At 37.4% G+C, this 22,555-nt stretch overlaps 1 protein-coding gene and 1 pseudogene across 7 annotated transcripts in view; one reads left to right on the top strand and one right to left on the bottom strand.

The window, feature by feature from the left end:
- Positions 1-22,555, bottom strand: part of FUT8 (fucosyltransferase 8) — a 436,921-nt gene that overhangs the window by 391,027 nt on the left and 23,339 nt on the right. The window contains exon 1 of one of the 7 annotated variants that reach the window (XM_027843710.1): positions 19,899-20,206. The exons of the other annotated variants lie outside the window; for them this stretch is intronic. The gene's annotated coding sequence lies outside the window, so the exon portion shown is untranslated. Of the gene's footprint in view, positions 1-19,898; positions 20,207-22,555 lie in introns of those variants that run through there. 7 annotated transcript variants of the gene reach the window in all.
- LOC114029325 lies at positions 18,147-18,510 on the top strand (annotated as a pseudogene).

Here is a 22,555-nt window from a genome sequence, read left to right on the forward strand (position 1 = left end):
TATCAGAATAGGACCAGTACCCAGGACCCAAGTCTCTCAACTACTGAATCCACTGCTTTTCCCATTATACCATGTTGCCCTAATGGTAGAACCAGAAGCTTATGTCCAAAAAAATCATTAACTTAGTAATGGAAATTCTTGGGTAAAAATTTCAATAGTTTTGTAGCATCTGAAAAGATATCCTCTGGAACTTGTTCAACAGTACATATGAACATGTTCTCTCTCTCTCTCTCTCTCTCTCTGTCTCTCTCTCTCTCTCTGAGAAGCCCAGAATTGAAGAGGATAGCAAGCTGAATTGTTTTCAGGAAATTCCAAAGAACTTTTACTAAACCCAAAGCTTCCCATTGCAACAAAGGACCATCTAATCAATACAAACACTTTACTGATGTTGTTGTATGGCTATGAGACATGAAATTCCAGTTCTCCCACAGAACTAAAGATGAGTATCACATAAAGGATAATGGAAAGGTGTATGGTGAGTGTAAGCAGGCTGCAAAGTGTAACCAAAAAGAAACTCCAAATAAGAGAAGTAAAGGATATCATCAAAAACTTTTATCCCGAAAGAGAAGATGGGCTGATCAGGTGGTGATTATGAGAAATAACAGGGAGACAGTCAATATTCCTCTAGTATCTTGGAAATGTCAGGGGAAAGCAATGAAGGTCTAAAGCATTTTAGGTGGACTCCCTATCAAACTCCTTCAAGAACATGGACAAGTAACACAGAATGAGCAGGTGAAAGGAACTCCTAAAATGATAAGTATTTGAGTATGTGTAACTTAGGAGAAAAGAAATAGTCCAACCCTTAACCATCCCCTTTTTGGAGGAAGAAAGGTATTAAATCACTCAAATCAATAAACATTCATTAAGCATCTACTATTTGTCAGAGACTAGAGACACAAAAAGAGACAAAAGAGTCCCTGTCTTCAAGGAGCTTACAATCTAACTGGGGAGACAACATGCAAACAAATACATGCAAAGTAAGCTACATAGAGGATAAATGGAGTATTTAATAAACAGGTACTGCACATGGCATGTGTTTTCTGACTTTTTCAATATATTGACCAGCTGGGATGGCTTTTCCCTCTTATTTTTCTTTTCTTCTGTCTTTAAAAATATATAGTTTGTTATACAGGATCACTCTGTGTAAGGTAAAGGATAACTGCAGAAAAACTATGATAATGTAAAAAACAAAAGACATCAATAAAAATTTATTTAAAAAAATACAATAGAGGACACAACAATATGCAAAAGACACACTGATGATTGTTAAGCAACTCCATATTAATAATAAACTAAATGCTAGCTCAAAATAGAGAAAATAAGTTATCCATCTTCTGACAAAACCTCAATTACTCCAATGTCACTAGAATAAAGTTACTCTGAGATGACCTTATGCTTTGCCCCTCTTTCCCCACCTTCTTCATGTTTCTATTACTTTATGAAGTGGGTGCTGAATGGCAGAGGGGATCATTCCTTCAGAGTAGAATTTGGTTCATGGTATAATTACAGATATAGAGTTAAAGGGGTCCCAGATGCTCAATTTGGTCCAACCCCTTCATCTTACAGATGAGGAAACCAAGGCCTACGGTGGTTAAACAACCTCTCCAAAGTCAAAAGGGCAGTGATGCCAGAGATTACATTTGAATCCAAGTCCTCTGACTCCAGAACCACGGTGTTTCCCACTATTTCCTGCTACTTCCTTTCTTAATGGTGTTTCTGCAGGACTGATATTTCAGCTTCCTCTTTCTTTGACATACTTAGCTACACATTTCTACCTCCACCATACATGAGCTAAAATTTTAAGTAGGAATCTGAAATAGGTTAAGAACTGTATCTTTTGTTATTTCTACCTTAAAATTAAATTGCCTTTACCCAAATCCTTTCAATTTATTTTGTTTAACCTGCATTCCAAATATTACTACTGTGGTTGAAAACTGAACTGGTTTGGCTCTTAGATACTAATTGATCATTTGTAAAAATTTGTTCATTCTGGTGTGGTCTCAGTTCAAATTTTCAAATATATTATATTATTTAATATCTCACATCCAGAAAATGGAAGGTTGACTGGTCCTCAGTATAACAGCAGACTACATCTAGCAGCAGACCCCCACAGAATGGGGTTCCAATTACTCTCATTAGGATGTACTGTAAGAAGCAGTCAATTAACCCCTAGCTCTCAACTCTAAACTGCACATCAAATCCTAACAGATGGATCCCATAAGCTAACAATCTTATTCCCACTTGATACTTCTTTCTTTTTGCCATCTAGTCTTTAACTTTTCTCTCTTCCTCATATTTCCATGGAGTCATTAAAATGAGTGGATAATATCAACAGAGTTACTTAATATTCAAGTTAAGAACAAAAAAATTATCTTCATTTCAGAATCACATTTTGACATTTTTAAAGCTTGTTTTGTATATCCTATAAAGAAGGATATGCAAAGTAAATTCAAGGTTTCTACCAGAAAGGAAAAAGAAAGGGAAGAGGCAAAAGGGAACAGAAGAAAAGGGCGTTTGGAACACTAATGCCAAAACAAGAAGAAATGGTCTATGTTCTGTCATACTGGCTTTGTGTTTCAGAATTTGTAAAATCACACAAAACTCCATCTCTCATTTCTGTCTGTGCCTTTTAACTGGAAGGCTCTCCTTTCACATCTTTGCCTAAGATCTCTCCTAGCTTCCTTCAAGATTCACTTCAAATCCCTCCTTCTAGAAGAGGCCTTTCCTGGTCTCCCATCCACCCCTCCAGGGGCCGCTGCCGCCACCACCACCACCACCACCACCAGTGTTTTCCCTCTTAGTTTACCTTTCACACTGTAATTATCTTGTATGTACATATTTATTTTATGTGGTCTCCTCCATTAGAATTCAAGTCCCTAGAGGGCAGGGATCTTGTTTTTTGGTGCGCCCAGAGTTTAACACAGTGCCGGGCAAATAGCAAGAGCTTACCGACTGATAATTACAATTTTATCTCCCCAGATTTTTTTATTACTAAAACTTAAATACACAATAAAAAAAAGAAACATTGTAAACTGAAATATAAAATAAGAAAAGAACAAAAAACATGTCATGTGCACAGCAGAACATAAGAGAGGATTCAAAATATATAGGAATGAATTTCCATTTCAAGAAAACCTATATAATAAATACTATGCATTATGTTGAGAAATGTCCATCGTTTCTTTGCTTCCTTTTAAGCTTTCTTTGGTTTCTACTGTGCACTTTTTACTTTGTTCTTTTTCCCCCTTCCTCCCCCAACCCCCATAAGGCTACAATTAAGCACAGATATATTTATATATACATGCATACAACACATACACATATACTTTCACTAACAAATTTTACTTCTAATCTGTTTTTATATTTGTGCATTATCTTTTACTTCCTATCCCTCCTACCTCTTCTACTTTACTTCCACCCACTACCTTGCCCTCCTATTAGTTAATCTACCCCCACCCCTCCAAAAATCCTTCCCTTTTCCTTCCATTTCCATAAACCTAAACACCTTTCTATTCCCCCTTTAACCTATTCCCTCACCCTCCCCTCTAGAGATTCCTCCTTTACCCTCTCCCCCTTCCCTATACCCTTGGAATTTTATTTCTTTCTGAATTTAGAAGACTTTTATATTCTTCTAGATATCTATATATTGTTCCCTCTTGAACTCCATTCTTGATGAAAGCAGGTTTCCCAGAACTAACAGCCCTCCTTCCCCATCTAATTCCTGTGTCCATTCTTCCTCTGACACCTCATCTGTAAAAGATAATTATTCTTTTTAGCTCTTCCTAAACAGATTTATTTTTTGAAGTCATATCATACTCAGGTCTACCCCAATCTTTCTTATGAACTACCCAATTACTAATAAGAATCTTAGACATAGGTTTTACATTTTACATACATAAAAGGTAAACAGTCTGTCCTTATTGAGTCCCTTGTAACTAGATTTTGGTATGTACCTTATATTTCCCCTGGCTCTTGTATGTCAAATCCTCTATTAAGATCAGATTGCTGGTTTTTTTAAGTCTTTAAAGTTTGACAATTCATTAAATGTCTTTTTTTTTCCATTCAGGATTTTCCTTAGCTTTACTGGGTATCTCCAGTTCTTTTGTTCTTCCATATACAGTGTTCCAAGACCTGCTGTCTTTTAGTGTCGCCATTGCTAGGTCTTGTGTAATTCTAATTGTGGTACTACCATATTTAAATTTTTTTTTCTTGTTGCTCATAATATTTTATCCGTGAGCTGGAGGTTTTTGAATTTAATATTCCTGTGGGTTTTTCACTTAGGTGATCAGTGGATTTTTTTTCTATTTCTACTTTCTCCTCTTTAGGACAATTTTCTTTAATTATTTCTTGTATTATTGTAACAAGATTCTTTTTCTTTTTATCATATCTTTCAGGTAGTCCAATTATTCTTTTGTTTTCTCTTCTTGATCTGTTCTCCAGATCAGTTGTTTTTCTTATGAGACATTTCACACTTGCGTCTACTTCTTCATTCTTTATATTTTGTTTTATATTTCTTTAACTCTCATAACTTTACTGGTTTCCCCTTGCCCAATTCTGATTTTCAAAGAGTCATTTTCTTCCTTAAAATTCTGGATCTGTTTTTCTAACTGGTTGACTTTCTTTTCATAATCTTCTTGGTTTTCTTGGATTATTATTATTATTTTTTCTCTCAATCTATTTCATGTGATTTTTAAAGTATTTTTTAAGTTCTTCTACGAATTCTTTTTGAGCAGATGACCATTTGACATTACTCTTTGGGGCACAGGGGGTTCTTTACTTCAGGATCCTCCTCTGAAGACAAACCCCAGTTTTCTCTATTCTCACAGTAACTCTCTATGGTTGGATTCTTTCTCCTTTGCCTTTGCATTTTTCTTATTTGTAACAACTTAAGTTTTTGTAATCACTTCTAGTCCTCCTGAGGTATTGGGGGGGGGGGAAGGCCGGTGCCTCTGGCCTCAGATCTCTTTTGTGGGGAAAAGTCTGGAGAGCCTAGAATTTTCTGACTTACTCCACCATCCTCCCAAAATCCTCTCTATCTCCCCTGATTTTAAGAGACCAAAGGGTAGGCTTAAATGAGATAACAGATATAAGGCACTCTGAAACATCTACAACACTAGAAAAATGTATGATATTATAATAATTACTGCTATGTCTTCCCTAATTTAACTGGCCTGTAACAACCCACTCCCATGGACCTGACCTAGCACTTATATGTAGTGGAAAGACACTAGATTTGGAATTGGAAAAGCTGATTTCAAATCCTGACTCTACAAATTCACTGCCTATAACCTCTGGCAAGTCTCTTTACAACTATGGGCCTCAGTTTCCTCATTTGCAAAATGAGGAAAGTAGACTAGATGACAACTATGGTTCATTTGTGTTCAGCTCTAAATTTCTGTGTTCTGGTCCAGGAGTAACCCCATTTAAAAAAAAAATTCTGGAAGTAAATAGGCAAAGATTAGATAATTATACTAGCGATGCCTGACAATTCAACTGTATGGAAGAGACCAGGCCATGAACAATCTGTAGTGTATATAGAACACAAACGAAAGGACTTTTTTTTCTTTTTTTTTATATTAATTTATTTCTTTTTAGTTTTTAACATTCACTTCCATAAGATTCTGAGTTTTAAATTTTCTCCCCCTCCCTCCCCATTCCCCAAGACGGCATGCAATCTGATATAGGCTCTATGTATACATTCATATTAAACATATTTACACATTAGACAAGTTGTAAAGAAGAACTAGAACCAATGGGAAGAACCACAAGAAAGAAAAAACAAAACAACAAAAAAGAGAGAGAAAATAGTATGCTTCCATTTGCATTCAGACTTCAAAGTTCTTTCTCTGGATGTGGATAGCATTTTCCATCATGAGTCTTTTGGAGCTGTCTTAGATCCTTGCATTGATGAGAAGAGCTAAGTCCATCAAAGTTAGTCATCGAACAATGTGGTTGTTAATGTGTACAAAGTTCTCCTGGTTCTCCTCACTTCACTCAGCATTAGTTCATATAAGGGAAGGACTTTTTTTTTCTACCAGCATTAAAAACTTTTTCAATATTTACTTCCACAAGATTCTGAGTTCCAAATTTTTACCCCATCTCGCCCCTCCCCCCACCCCAAGATAGCAAGCATTCTGAATATCCCTTCTCTTAGTCTGCCTCCCTTCTATCTCTTCCCCTTTCTACTTTCCTGTAGGGCAGGATAGATTTCTGTGCCCCATTTCCTGTATTTCTTATTTCCCAGTTGCATGTATAAACAGTTTTTTTTTTTAAATACGTGTTTTTAAAACTTTGGGTTCCAAATTTTCTCCCTTCCTCCCTCCCCACCCACCCTCACTGAAAAGGCAAGCAACTCAATATAGGTTATACATGTGCAGTTACGCAAAACACTTCAGTCATGTTGTGAAAAACTAACTCTATTTCCCTTAATCCTATCCGGCCCCCCCCATTTATTCTATTCTTTCTTTTGACCCTGTCCCTCCTCAGAAGTGTTTGCTTCTGATTACCCCCTTTCCCAATCTGCCCTCCTCTCTATCATTCTCCTGCTCTCTTGTCCCCTTCCCCCCCTATTTTCCTGTACGGTAAGACAGATTTCCATACCCAATGGAGTGTGTATGTTATTCCCTCCTTAAGTCAAATCCTATGAGAATAAGATTCACTCATTCCCTCTCACCTTCCCCTGTTCCCTCGACTGTAAGATCCTTTTCTTTGTTTTTTTTTTTGTGACATTAAAAACTTTTTAAAGAGAATCAAACATCTAAATAATCAGAAAGATGCCTCTTATAACAGTATTTTTCAACTGCTGTTTTAATAAAAAAGTAAGTTGCAATAAAGTACTGCCCTATTCCCAAAAGCAGCTGGGCTGGATAGCAAAGAACCTTATTAGTATTTAAATTTCTTATTCCCTGATCAGTTTCCTCCTCTCTCTGGTTTCCTTCTAGTTCTTTTTCCCTACTAGTTTTCAAGGTTGAAATGTACAAATATTCTTAAAATGTAACACCTTGAATCCTTTAGGAAAAGTCTTTAAGCACTAAAAATATAATGAATTCACAGAACAAAAAAAGACAAGTGGTTACTGCTAAGTGGTTACTGAATTATTTTAAACAAGATAGACAAAGGTGTGTTTTTTCTATCTTCTCTCCAATTGCTTCAAATGAATGAGGAAGGTGGGGTGCATACACAAAAACAAAGGACTTTCTATGGTTTGGTAAGACTACTCAAACTTTCTTACTTTAAAACAGATTTTTCAGTTTTGCTTCACTGAGCCTTTTCTTTTTGAGATCTTTATTCTGATTTCAACTTTTTACCAGTGCAAAGGGCAAGCAATTCACACCTTCTCATCCTGGGTAATTCTTTTCAATATCTTTCTGCAAAACCTTCATATAGGAGCTACCCAGTACACTACCAGAGCACATTTACTGGCTCATCTAACATTTCTGTAGCTACAAGTACGACACTAAGACTGTCCACCTGCTATCCTTCATTGCAACCAGATGACAACCCAACCTTTTCTGGTGTTTAATAAGTTCTTTTTTTTCCCAACACTTTTAAAGTGTGAGTTTTTGCTAATAATAAGTTGCAGTCTATTTGTTATTGCTGATAAGCTACAGTCTATTTACTTCTACCATGTGTCTTTCAACTGCCCTTTATAGTCACTTATGAAACATCCACGAAATATAATATCATGGTGTCCAATGAGTTAAAACCAGCCAGAGAATGCTCTTAGTAAAAAGTCAAAGTTTGGTCACAAAGAATTAGAAACAAAGTGGGTAGCCATAGACTGGGAAATGATTGGCAAGCTCCAACAAATAAATGCTATATTTTGTGCAATAAGGCCTCTGGTAGAAATATAAAAGAAAAGACAAAACCAAATCCCCTCTCAAAATGGAGTTTGTCCCTCATAGAAGCAAATAATTGGAAACAAAAGAAATATCCACCAACTGGAAAAATGCTAAACAAATGATAGTATACAAATGCGATGGAATATAACTGTGTTTAATAGATGATGAATATAAAAAATTTAGAGAAACATGGGAAGGCTTATATAAACTAATGGACAGTGAAGTAAGCAGAAATAGGAAAACAATATACAAAATGAATGAAACAACATAAATGGAAGAAAAACAAACAAACAAAAAAACAAACCCTGAACATTATGTCATTATATGACCAAGTTTGGTGCTGGAGTAAAAATTAGAAAACGTACCTCCCTCTCTTCTGGGAGACTACAGATGTGGAATGTTGGTTGCTGCTGCTGAATTACTTTTGTTTCTTTTTTATTTTTTTTCTTACAAGGAATAAGGGTATGAGGGTGAGAATATGTTTATGAATAAAGGCAATGTATAAACAGATATTAATAGTTGTGAGTGTGTGTGTATGTGTGTGTGTGTGTATTTATTTAAAGTGGCATTTGAGTTGGACCTTGAAGGTAGGGGCAAGACCAGCTGGGGGAAGACAGACATTGGAAGTACAAGAAAGAGTTAGTGAACAGAGCCAACGTGAGAAAACATAGGCTTACTGAGGAAATGCCAAGTAGGATACATGAAGGTAAATAATGAGAAAAGGTTGAAAAGGGTGGGCTCAGAGCAAATTATGGAAAGCTTTCAATACCACGCCAAGGAATTATATCCCAATGTGTATCAAATAAAGGTTTTTGAACATGGGGTAACATAAAGCCATGTTTTATTAAATTAAAGAAACTAATTCTGAAATTCTCTAAGAGAGTTCATTGGAAAAGGCAGACTGACCAAAACAGTATCTTATTGCAGTATCAAAAATTACTATGAAAACTTAATAAAGGATTAGAAAACACAAAATCTAGAAAGTACAATTTGTTGTTAAAATGTTCAGGGAGTGGAGGCAAGACAGCATAGAAAAGGTAGGGACTTGCCTGAGCTCTCCCAAATTCCTCTCCAAAATCTTTAAATAACACCTCAAAAGAACTTCGAGAGTGGCAGAACCCACAAAAGGATAGGGTAAAATAATTTTCCAGCCCAAGACAACTTAGAAGGTTGGCAGGAAAGGTCTCTCACACTCGGGTAAGAGTGGAGCACACTCCAAGTGGTGCAGTCCAGGCCCCAGCAAACTAGCAGAGGGTTAGACAACTGGTTAAAAAGAGATTATACGTGTTCCTTTGCAGGCACCAGGTGCAGAACTCTGTCGCATTGCCCATACTCAGATCCCCTGGTCACAGTTACAGGATGAAGAAGTACTCACAGATCAAAGCACAGGCCAGAAGAATAGTAAACATCTATCATACCACCTTGGAAGAACTGAAAACTTAGAAACCCCCAGAATAGCTCTAAAAACAGCTGTACAAAAAATCTGAAGCTTGAGACAGTGCCCCCTCCACCCTGGGAGCACAGCTCAACTTTAACATAAAATCATAAATCAAGAAATAGACTAGGAATATAAGTAAGCAAAAAAAAAACTGATCACTGAAAGTTACTATGGTGAGAGGGAAGCTGAAAATACCAATTCAGAAGACAATAAAGTCAAAACTGCTACATTCAAAGTCTCAAAGAAAAATGTGAATTGATCTCAGGCCCTCCCCCCCAAAAAAAGAATTCCTGGAAGAGCTCAAAAAGGATTTTTAAAAATCAAATAAAAGAGGTAAAAGAAAAACTGGGAAAAGAAACAAGAGTGATGCACAAAAATCATGAAAAAAAGAATCAACAGCTTAGTAAAAGAGGCACAAAAAATACTGCCTAACACCTTAAAAAACAGAATAGGCCAAATGGTAAAAGAAGCGTAAAAATAAAATAAAGAGAACTCCTTAAAAACCAGAATTGACCACATCAAAAAACATGCACAAAAATTCACTGAAGAACTCCTTAAAAAGCAGGAGGAGGTATAAAAGCTCTCTGAAGAAAGTAATTCTTTAAAAATTAGAATTGGGCAACTAGATATTAAAGACTCCATGAGACATCAAAAACAATAAAATGAAACCAAAAGAATGAAAAAAATGAAAAAATGTTAAATATCTCATTAGAAAAATAACTCAACTGGAAAATAAATCCAGGAGAGAGAATTTAAGAATTACTGGACTAACTGAACACCATGATCAATAAAAGGGCCTAGACTAGACATCATCTTTCAAGAAATTTTCAAGGAAAACTGCCCTAATACTCTAGAACCAGTGGGTAAAACAAATTAAAAGAATCCACTGATCACCTCCTGAAAAGAGATCCCCCAAATGAAAACCTTCCAGGAATATTACAGCCAAATTCCAAAGCTCCCAGGTAGGTCAAGGAGAAAATACTACAAGCAACCTGAAAGAAACAATTCAAATATCATGGAGCCACAGTCAGAATAACACAAGACTAAGAAGCTTCTACATCAAAGGATAAGAAGGCTTGGAATATGATATTCCTGAATTCAAAGGAGCTGGGATTACAACCAAGAATTATCTGTCCAGCAAAATGGAGTATAATCCTCCAGGGAAAAAAAAGGACATCAACAAAATAGAGAACTTTCAAGCCCTCCTGTTGAAAAACCAGAGCTGAATAGAAAATTTGAATTTCAAATACAAGACTAAAGAGTCGAATAAAAAGGTAAATAGGAAAGAGAAATCATAAGGGATTCAATAAGGCTAAACTGTTTACATTCCTACACTGAAAGATATGTAATTTCTAAGAACTTTCTCATTATTAGGGCAGTTAAAAGTACTGCACATAGACAGAGGGATGTGAGTTGAATGTGATGGGATCTTGAAGAAAAAAAAGGAAAAGGAATGCACTGGGAGAATGGAACAGGATAGTTAGGATGGGGTAAATTATATCATATAAAAGAGGTATGAAAGAGCTTTTACAGTGGAGGGGAAAATGGGGGCATCTTTAACCTTACTCTCATCAGAATTGGCTCAAGGAGGGAATATTATACATACTCAGTTGAGTATAGAAATCTATCCTACCTTACAGGAAAATAGGGAAAGGGCATAAGAGGAGAGGGGAAAGGGGACAGAAGGCAGAGCAGATTGGAGGAGGTGATAGTCAGAAGCAAAGCACCTTTAAGGATGGACAGGATTAAAGAAGAAAGAGTGATAAATGGGGAAAGTAGGCTAGAGTAATGGACGTTAATCATCATAACTCTGAAAAAAATTTTACAGATATTTTCTCTCTAATAAAGGCCTCATTTCTCAAATACATAGAGAAGTGAGTCAAATTTATAAAAGAGCCATTCCCCAACTGATAAATGGTCAAATGATATAAGAACAGGCAGTTTTCAGACAAAGTAACCAAAGCTATCTAGTCATATGAAAAAATGCTCTAAATCACCGCTGATTAGAGAAATACAAACTAAAACAACTCTGAGTTACCACTTCACATCTATCAAATTGGCTAATATGACAGAAAAGGAAAATGACAAATGTTAGAGGAGATGTGAGAAATTTGAGACACTAATGCACTGTCCGCGGAGTTGTGAACTGATTCAACCACTATAGAGAGCAATTTGGAATTATGCCCAAAGGGCTATAAAGCCATCCAACTCTTTGACCCACAATAACACTAGTAGATCTGTATCCCAAAGAGATTAAAAAAAAAAAAAAAGGAAAAGGACCTATAGGTACAAAAATATTTGTAGCAGTTTTTTGTAAGAATTGGATATTGAAGGGATACTCATCAATTGGGGAATGGCTGAACAAGCTGTGGTTTGATTGTGACAGAATACTATGTTCTGAGAAAAACCTGCAAAGATTTACATGAAATGATGCAAAGTGAAAAGAGCAGAATCAAGAGAACACTGTACACAGTAGCAGCAATATTGTATGATGATCTACTGTGAATGAATTAGCTATTTTCAGCAATACAGTGATCCAAGACAATTCCAAATTGTAGTGGCTCAAAAGAAACATGAGAGATAGAAATTTAGAGACATCACTACTCCAAATGTTCATATGAACTTTTGTGCTCAACCTGTGGTAGGGCCTTCTGAACTCATGTTGATCTGATTGGCCAGTTAGACAAACTGTACCTTGACTCCAACTTAGTGATGTCATTTTGGTCCTCTTCAAGAAGGAAGGACAACAATCAACCAATATTTAAGGAAAAACTAGCCTAACTTGAATGGGGGAGTGGTTAGGATATTTCTCCTACCACAAAGGGTGCACCTAGACATTCTTTTAAAATTCATTCCAGATGTGAATACTATGATTCCAAAATTAATCTGACAGCAGTATGTGTAACAGATTAGAATGGAGACAGACTAGAGGCAGAGAGACCAGCAATAGTCCATATGAGAATTAATAATGTCCTAAACTAGAGTGGTGATGATGGGAAGAGAAAGGAAAGAATCACAAGAGTTGGACTGCTAGAAAAGGGCTAAGTAACTAATGAGAGTTAAAGACAAAGGAGAAAGAGTCAAAGGCAAAGGTTACTACCCTAGGACACATGCAGGATAGTGCCATTAACAGATAGAGATACGTCAGGAGGAAGGTTTTGGAGGAAGAAAACAAGTATAGGTTTTTGCAGGTTGAGTTTGAAATGCCACCTGAACATCCAAGTGGAAATGTCTACACACACTGTTGGAAAACTGGATCTAGAGGTATGACAGAGGTCAAAGCCCATATATTTGAAATTAACTGCATAGAGTAACAGCTGAAACCATGGGAAGAGATGAGATCTCCAAGGAAGAAAAGATGAATTGATGAGAGGTAAGTGATCTGTACCCTCAGAAACATCTGCATTTAAAGGACAAAAAAGAAAGGAATGCTCAGACAGGAAAAAGGAGACACAGAGGAATGTCACAGAATTTACAGTAAGGGAGAATATTAAAGGAGGGAACGATCAACATGGAAGCAGCCACATAAAGAAAAATGTGGACTAATCTGTGAGAAAAAATTTTCAGTAGACTGCTAAAAGCAAAAGCAAGACTGCAAGAGGACTAAGGAATGAATGGATGGTAGAGAAAAAATGGGAGAAGTCGGTAGGGAAATGCTTTATTAGTCTGGTAGAAAAGGAGATAGAAGGTACATGAAGGGATAAACAGGATTTAGGGAGAACGGTTAAGGACAAGGGAGGCCTGAGCATTATTTGTAGGCAAAGATGCATTGGAGAGGCATGGAAAATACAAGAGAAGGATGTGATGAAATCTGGAACTGGAAGAGTCCAAAGAGGACCAGACAGAAAACACAAATGGAGGGGTTGGGCATGAAAGAAGAAGGGAATGCATCTTTCTCTAGTATAGGGCAATAGGAAAGGAGGAAAAAACAGGTGAAGATAAAGAAAATGATAGCACTCAAATGATGCAACCTCAGTAATCTCTGTAAAAGAAGGTATTTTACTACAAAGAAAATTGGGAGGAAGCTTAAGAACCGAGGATATAATTTCAAACATACACCCACTTCATTCTTCTCCCTCACACAATGTGAGGGTCTGACCTTGGAAGTAGCAATGACCCAAGGCACTAGGATGCATAAGCACATACCCAGAACTTCCCACAATATCCCATTTCTTGTCTTCAGATGGATAGTCAATGTGTTCCAAGAGATCAAGCAGAAGACATCTAGCACATAGGATAGACCTGCAGTGAAAGTTCTATGGAATAACGTGGACAAGAGATGAATAGGACAAAAAGGTATGAATGAGCCGCAATAGGTACTACAGGGAGAGCACCCACCTCAATGAGATCTCAGATCTATTCGAGTACACACATAAGATGCTACACCCCAAAAGCAACAGAGGGGTTTTGACATACAATAAAGAAAAGTAACAGTTCCACTTCTTGTCCATTTATGAACGGAAGGCAGGGAAATGAGAGTTGTCCTATTCTTTACCAGCAGTTAGGAGAGGTGTGCTAGTTCTTACTCTTAGACAAAACAGTCCTAAATAAAAGAACAGCAAGCCTAGTTACGGTGCTTTTTATCTCATACAGGGAAAGAAAGGTACAGGAACTAAAACAAAATCAAAGAGAAGGAACATGGTGAAACAAAAGCAACAAAGGAAGGATACAACACAAGAAGCCACCAGAACAGCCTTGAGGCCACAGAAAAGGGTGAAGGTGGGGGTGGGGGGAGATAAAGAGGGAAGGAGACAAAAGGGAGGGAGAGAAGAATATGAGAGAGAAAGAGGAGAGAGAGATGAAGGAACAGAGAAGAAAGGAAAGGGAGAGATGAGGACAGGGGAAGAGGAGAAAAAAGGAGAGGGAGGGAGGGAAGGAAGGAAGGAGGGAAAATAAGTTCAGAAGGGGTCAAAATTGTGTTACCATCTCGTTAAATTTAATATATACTTTTAAAAAATGAACTATATAAAAGTTCATAGTTTCATATACAATCTTCTTTTTTGCTCTTATCTGTATACTAAAATGTTGATTGTGAAGTTGATAATGAAAAAGAAAATTTTTTTAAATAAATTACCATTACCATTTTGCACATAAGAAAACGGTGCCTAAGTGACTTGCTCATGGTCACATAGCTAGTGTCAAAGCCAGAATTTGAACTCAGGTCTTCTGACTTCAAATCCAGTGTGATGTCCACTATACCATGCACCTTGGTCCTACAGAAAGGCTGTTCTGCATATGACGATTCATTTTTCATGCAAATATCAAAGGTAAAAGGATCCTTACATTATCTTTTTTAAAATGGTATTAAAAATTCTAAATAGGAAACAGGGAGAACACTCATTTTTTATTTTTTTTTAAGTCAATATTACATTTAACCCTATGTATAAGAGGACTTGTTTTGTCTGGACTAACGTAAGTCATTAGTCATTCAGCCAATTAATGGAATAAAATGGCTAGCCTGATGCCTTTTCAAAAATAGCTCCTGTACTTCAGATTTTAAATTAGTTTCACAAACCAACAATTCAGATACTTTAAATTCAGTCAGTACAGAATGTACTTGAATAAATCTGACTTTCTATTAAATTAAAGGTTTTTATAACTCTTTAAATGTACAATGCAAGAGGAAATTTAAGAAAAAAGCTAATTTTTCAAGTTCATTGAGACTTCTACCAAAATAATCTTGATTTTCAGTATATTTCTTTCTTTTAACAATTTACATACGTATTTCATATAATCTGAGAATCATAAAGAATCTTAGAGATCAACCAGTCCAATTCCTACCCAAAATATATGCCCCTCTACAAAACTCCCAACTAGCCATCCTGCATCTGATTCTAGTGACAGGGAATCCATAACCTCAAGGAAGCCCACTCCACTTTTGGAGAGTTCATGGTGCTCCTTTTTATGTTGAGCTGCATGACCCACCACCAATTAAAGCTGGGGTCAAATTCTTCTATAATAATTACATAAATTGATTTTCACATACCCTGTTCTTCTAGCCACAAAAGAAGGTGTGAAAATAAATACAAAATGATCACTATGTAAAAGTATAAACATAAATTAAGCAGGCTAACCACATAGTTAATTATAATTCAACAGGCATCTATATTCCATCAAATCTGACCTACCTGGTACATAGTTAGCTCTTAATAAATGTTTATCACCTTTCCCTAATTCTGAAGATATACAGAACAAAATTTTAGATAAAGAAGGAACCTTGGATATCATTTGGTACAAATCCTCATTTTATAGATGAGGAAGTTGAGGTCCAAAGAGGTTAAATTACTAGTCTCAGAAGACGGATCCATTAAAACGGGACTTCAGAATGCTAACAAAGAAAGTAAGAGGGAGGGAAGGGAAACCTTAATATATACACATTATGTGTGCCTACTACAGTGTCAGACACTATGCTGGGTGCTTTATAATTATTTTCTCATTTAATCCTCACAACAATCCTGGGAGGAAGGCACCATTGTTATTCCCATTTTACAACTGAGAACACCAAGGCCACCAGAAGTTAAGTGACTTGCCCAGCATCACACAGCTAACCCAACTGCCTCTAAAAGAAAAGAATACAGAACTAAAAAATAATGAAATAAATGTAGTAAAGGTCTCTTCAATGAATGAATACATGAAAGAAAAAGGATTTCTAGGGGCAGCTAGGTGGCGCAGTGGATAGAGCACTGGCCCTGAAATCAGGAGGACCTGAGTTCAAATATGGCCTCAGACCAAACACTTGACATTTACTAGCTGTGTGACCCTGGGCAAGTCACTTAACCCCCAACTGCCTTTAAAAAAAAAAAAGGATTTCTTGAAGTGTTAATTATTAAGCTTACTATATGTCATTTACTGGGCTAACTGCTTGGGAATACAAACACAAAAGTGAGACTGTGCCCTCAGGGAGTATATATTCTAAAAGGGAGAAACTACATATATAGAGGAGGTGCAGGGAGTAAGTCAGTTTTGGTTCACGGACTAACAAGGATAGTGTGCTGATTCAAAAGAAAGTGCTACTGACATGCAGATGACTAGATGGGATGTTAAAGCATTGTCTGGCCTGGAATCAGATAGACAGCTGCAAAACAGACGTTACAAAGCTTGAGGGGCAATGGAGAAAGGAATAATTTCTGGAGGTCCATTCCCAAAGGTACAGCGCCAGGTGGAGAGAAGTAGAACCACAGCTGAAAACGTGACAAAATATCCCAGGTAGAGGCTGGATGGGAAGTGAAGGTCTCTGGTCTTTTCTCCAAAAATATGTCATCTGTCCCTAATCTGAAAAAATTTCTTTTCTTTTGTATACCAAGACACCAAAAAAAAAAAAATCAACCAAGAGTTAATGGTTCTTTCTTCCACTTACTTTTGTCATGTCTTAATTACATTTTTTCATCATTTTTACTGACATATACATGGCACATAGGATCACAGATTTGGAAATGAAAGGGACCTTCACATCTAGATCTGCTGTTACCTTCAATCTGGAAGACCTCATTAATTTATTGTAGGGTTTGAGAATTCCCCCTCATACTACCACCACTCCCACCACCACCCCAGCATTAGAAAGTAAAAATAAGTATGGAGCATTTGCGGCACATCAACAATAACGAGATGGGGAGTAGACCTGCGATGTTACTAGTAAAAGGAAAGTCATTATGTGAGAATGGAGTTCAATACCTTCTTCATAACTTTTTTTTTTTCAGGCAATTGGGGTTAAATGAATTGCCTAGGGTCACAGAACTAGTAAGTGTTAAGTGTTTGGTCTGAGGTCGAATTTGACTCGGGTCCTCCGACTTCAGGGCTTGTGCTCTATCCACTGTGCCACCTAGCTGCCCCTGCAACTTTTAGTAATAAAGATTTACCTATAGCACTGAGAGATTAAGTAACTTGTCCAGGGTCATACAGCCAATATGGATCACACATGGAACTTGAACCCAGGTCTTCCTGGTTCAAAGGCTGGATCTGTACCTACCATGCCAAGCTGACTCTAAACAAACCTGATTTCTTTTCTAATCCTATGGCAGAACACTCAGAAGCTCTGATGGTGCTTCACAGGCCCTGTTAAACTTCCTTTTTATTTTAAGGTTTGTAGGATAATTGATTCAGAACTAGAAGAGAGCTTAAAGGTTAGGTTTAACTCCCTCATCTTACAGCTTAAGGAAACTGAGGCAAACAGAGGCTAAGTGACTTTGCCCAGAGTAACACAACTAGTAAATATCTGAGGTCAGATTGAACTTGAGTCTTTTTGACTCTAAGTCTGGCTGCTAACGTGTATGATGCTTAGTCATAAAAACTGTGTTAAGACTGAAGGGAACCATAACAATTATCTAGTCTAACGTTCTCCTTTTAGAAATAAGGAAGCTGCAGCCCGGAGAAAAAGAGTAACTCTAACTGTTTCTACTTAACCACATCTGAAAAAAAGAAAAAGAATTTACTCAATGCTCAGAAGCAACTGTTTCAATTTTATTTGCAAATTGGTAAAACACAGGAAGAGGTCTCTTCTTTCCCGTAAGAGTGAATTCTCCAAATAACTGATGTTCCAGAAACCTCCAGGAAGCTTCCCCTGGTCCTTCCTTCTCTCCTTTGATGGTGATGCCATGACATGCAAGTGAACTGGATTTAAGTCAGAAAGGGCAATGCAAAATCACCAGCCTCACTTTTACCTCCAGAGCCATTTGGTCCACTGGCCAGATGTAGATCAGAGCAACTGGAAATGGCCCAGGATGCAATGCAGCACCCTGGCCTTTTCAAGCTAAGGTCTTTCACAGGTCTCAGTTTGATTGAGGCAAAACCTATTCACTGCCTAGGCTAAATAACAAATGACTCAAAGAATGGCCTCTTTCAAAAAAAAAAAAAAAAAAAAGGTGTTGCTGATGTTGGTCCTGGCCGGGAGGTACTCCAGCCTCACCTTCAAGAACACTGATGATGGGACCTCCAACAGGCCCTAAAGCCACGCCTTGGTGGCAGGTATTGACTGCTACCCTCACAAAGTAACTGCAGCAATGGGCAAAAAGAAGATTGCCAAGAGATCAAAAATCAAGTCCTTTGTGAATGTTTATAACTACAACAACCTCATGCCCACCAGATACTCTGTGGATATCCCATTGGACAAAACATTGTCAACAAGAATGTGTTCCCGACCCTGCACTAAAACATAAGGTGAGGAGCGAGGCCGAGGTCAAATTTGACGAAAGGTACAAGACAGGCAAAAACAAGTGGTTCTTCCAGAAGCTATAATTTTAGAACTACTTTGTTGGTCAACTTATTAAAAGTGAGAAAAAATAAACAGACCTGGGAGGGGAAGAGCCTCAGGGTTTCTGGTCAAAACAGAAACAACTGCTATTCACATTCATTCTGAGCCAGTAAGGACCCAAACAATGACCAAATAGGGCCTGGCCTGGGACCTATCATTGGCCAATCAATGAGAGCCAGAGTGATTTGGAGAACCAGAGTGATGTGGGGTTGTCTGGTCTTAAAACTTAAAAGAAAAGGGGGGGAAAAAAGTTTCAGAGATTAAACACTTGAGAAGGAATGACAAACAGCAACTTTTGTGAGTAGAAAAGGAGCTGCCCCCTGGGGACCAAAATGGAACTGGCCATTTGGGCAACACAGCTTTCTCTTTGTTTCTTCCTTTCTCGTTCTTATTTTTTCTTTTACTCTATCCACATGGGTATCACACCCTTACCTATAGGTGCTCTGCCCAAAGAGAATATAAATTTTTAATCTCTGAAACTTTTTTTTTTCCTTTTCTCTTAAAGACCAGCCTTTACCCCAAAACACTCTGGCTCTCCAGATCACCCTTCCTTTCACTGATTGGGTCTTTGGTGATTTTGCACAGCCCTCCCCCTCACTTAAATCCAATTTACTTGAATGTCATGGCATCACCTTCCTGATGTCACAGTCCTCTTCAAGAACGAAGGACAAACAGCAGCAACAGTCAAAAATGACTCTCCCCACCTCTCTTCATTCACTTATGATCACTTTCTATACATAAATGTATTAAATCACACAATAGCCTAAGCCCTAAATTGTATAAAAATAGGAACAATTTAAGAACCAACAGGTCCTCCTTAGGCTCTGGTCCTAGATCAGCCAGCTCTGATACGTGGGTGATATTTTAACTTTTCTTACCTAGACCCAGGCCTCCTCGAAACTTCCCCATGATCTCCTTTACCATGTTGTCAACACCCCTCTTTATATACTATCTTTCCCAATAAGAATGTCAGTTCCTTTAGGGCAGGGACAGCCGTGCTTGCTTATATTGCTTTATTACACACATCATGTATAAATACATATAATTTGTTATATTATATTATCCTACCACTCAACACAGTGCCTAACACATAGTAAAAGATTGATATGTTATCTATCTACCCTAACTTAATCTTGGCATCATCTGCAGTGCAAAATGCTCCGTAAAGAATAAACACTTGATGTTTAAAGACTGAAGTTAACACTGCGGCACAGTAAAGAAACAGCCGATACACAAAAGATCTAAGTTCAAATCCTACCTCTGACCCTAAACTACCACAAAATGCCAGAATTCAGCATTGGAAAGGACCTCAACAGCCACGTCGTCCAACTCATGAGAAATTCTCCCTGTAAATCCCAATGAGCAAGGTTACCTAGTCTCTGCTGGAAGACTTCCAAGGACGGGGAGCTTGGGGGGAGCGTCCATCACCTCCCCAGAAAGCCCATTCCATCTGTGGACTGCTGTAATTATTAGGCAGTTGTTCTCGATGTCAAGCTTCTTTATAACTTCCATTCAGTGTTAATGGTACTGCCCTCTGGAGCCAAATGGAACCAGTCAAATCCTCTCTCCTACATGGCTGCCCCTGAAGTATTTCAACATACCTATCACATTTTCCCAGATTATTCTCTTCACCAAGTTATTTCCCCACTTCCTCCAACTGATCTTTTTTATAACATGTACTCAAGACTCTTCACCATTTTGACTGCCCTCCTCTAGATATTCACCATCTTATCAATGTTCTAAACTGAACACAATTCTCCACCTGCGGTCTAACCAGAACAGAATACAGAGGAACCTCCTTATTCCTGGAAGCTATGCCTCTCAATGCAGTCTGTGTGTTTTTTTCTGGCTGCCACATCACAATGATGACTCATGTTGAGCTTTCAGTCCAACAAAACATGTAAAGTTAATTTTCTTACTTTTCTAAAGTACAGACTTTACATTCAACCATACTGAAATTCAATTAATCAGATTTAGCCCAATATTCTACCCTGATAAGATCTTTCTAGATCATGACTCTGTAATCCCTCCAAGCCAATTCAATGACCACATCACATACACCTTAATCCAAGTCAATGATAAAAAAAAAAAAAAGTTAAAACACCACAGGGCCAAACACAGATCCCTGGGACGCTCCTCTGTAGGATTCCTGCCAAACTGACAAGAAATCATTAACAATTACTTGGTGAGGCGCAGCAGTGGATAGAGCACCAGCTCTGGAGTCAGGAGGACCTGAGTTCAAATCTAGCCTCAGACACACAACACTCACTAGCTTTGTGACCCTGGGCAAGTCACTTAACCCCAACTGCCTCACCTAAAAAAAAAAATTACTTGGTGTGGCCTTTCAACCAATTCCAATAATTATATCATTTTCTAGGCCATCTCTCTCCATATTTTCCATTGACACTGGATTGAGTGAGGCCAATGACTTTGCACAACTCTGTCTCACTTACACCCAATTCCATACACAACTCAAGACATCACCCATGATGTCATTGGTCGTCTTCAACAACAACAGCATTGTGGATAGAGAGCCCATCTCTGAATCAGAAGGACCTGAGTTCAGGTTCAACCTCATACAACTGGTTGAATGACTCAAGGCAAAGTACTACTCCCAGCCAACTCTCTAAAACTACAAATTGTGGATCTGACCTATTTGTTAAGAAGTTTTTTCCTGGAATTTTCCAATACAAATGAAATCACAGGTCCAGTACCAAAGACAGAGAGAGAGACAGAAACAATCACTTTTGGAAGGAAATCTGGTTGAAAAAACTTGGAAAATGCTTTTAATCTTCATTCCCTTACAAGTCAGAGCTATATTTCCTAAGTGATAAATGGTTAAAGAATATGAATAAGCAGTTTTCTGAGGAAGAAATCCAAGTTATTAATAGCCATGTGGGAAAAAAAAGTGTTCTAAATCACTAATAATTAAAGAAATGCAAATTACAACAACTCTGAGATACCATCTCACACCCATTAGATTGGCTAAGTTGACAAAAAAGGAAAATGACAAAATGCTAGGTGTTATGGGAAAGCAGGTACTTTAATACACTGTTGATGGAGCTGTAAAAAGGTCCAGCCATTCTGGAAAGCAATCTGGAACTAAGTTAAAAACAAAACAATTAAGCCATGCATATATACACTTTGACCTAGCAATACTGCTACTAGGTCTATACTCCAAAGAGATCAAAGAAAGGAAAAGGACCCATATGTACATAACAAGTCTTTTTGTAGTGACAAAAAACTAGAATCTGAAGAGAGCCCATCAATTTGGGGACTGGCTAAGCAAGTTATGGTATGGTTATAGTTACAAAGTACAAGTTATGGTACAAATATGAGCACTATTATATTGTAAGAAATGATGGAGAAGATAATTTCAGAAAATCCAGGGAGTACTTACTTATATGAACTGGTACAAAGTGAACAGGAACAGAACAATTTATACAAAAATAATAATACTATAAAGATAAATCAACTTTGAAAGACTTAGGAATTCTGATCAACACAATGACCAACCACAGTTCCAAAAGACTTGTGACAAAAAATGCTATTCACCTACAGAGAAAGCTGATGGATTTCAGAGTGCAGAATGAAGCATATTTTCTTCTCTCTTTTTTTTTTTTTTGGACATGGTCATGTGAGAATTTGTTTTGCATGACTACACATTTGTAATGGGTTTTATTCTTCTTGCCTTCTCAATGTGTGAGGGAGGAAAAAAAAAGGTGGGAGAGAATTAAATAAAATTGAATTTTAAAAAGTCAAACCTATATAGTGATTGGGGAATGGTTAAATAAGTTGTACACAAATGTAATGGAATATATGAAAGGATGGATATATGATAAATTAGTCCTGGGAAGACTTACATGAAGATTTATGTGTGCAGTAAGAAATGATGAATATGATGAAAGAAGCCTGGAAAGACTTCTGTGAACTGTTACAAATTGAATTAAAGAGAACCAAAGAAACTAAATATACATGATGACAATGATGTAACTGAAAAGAACAACAAAAAGCTGGATGATGTGAAAT

Source organism: Vombatus ursinus, unplaced genomic scaffold (genome assembly GCF_900497805.2).
Source record: "Vombatus ursinus unplaced genomic scaffold, bare-nosed wombat genome assembly UNPS02014926.1, whole genome shotgun sequence".
NCBI lineage: Eukaryota > Metazoa > Chordata > Mammalia > Diprotodontia > Vombatidae > Vombatus > Vombatus ursinus.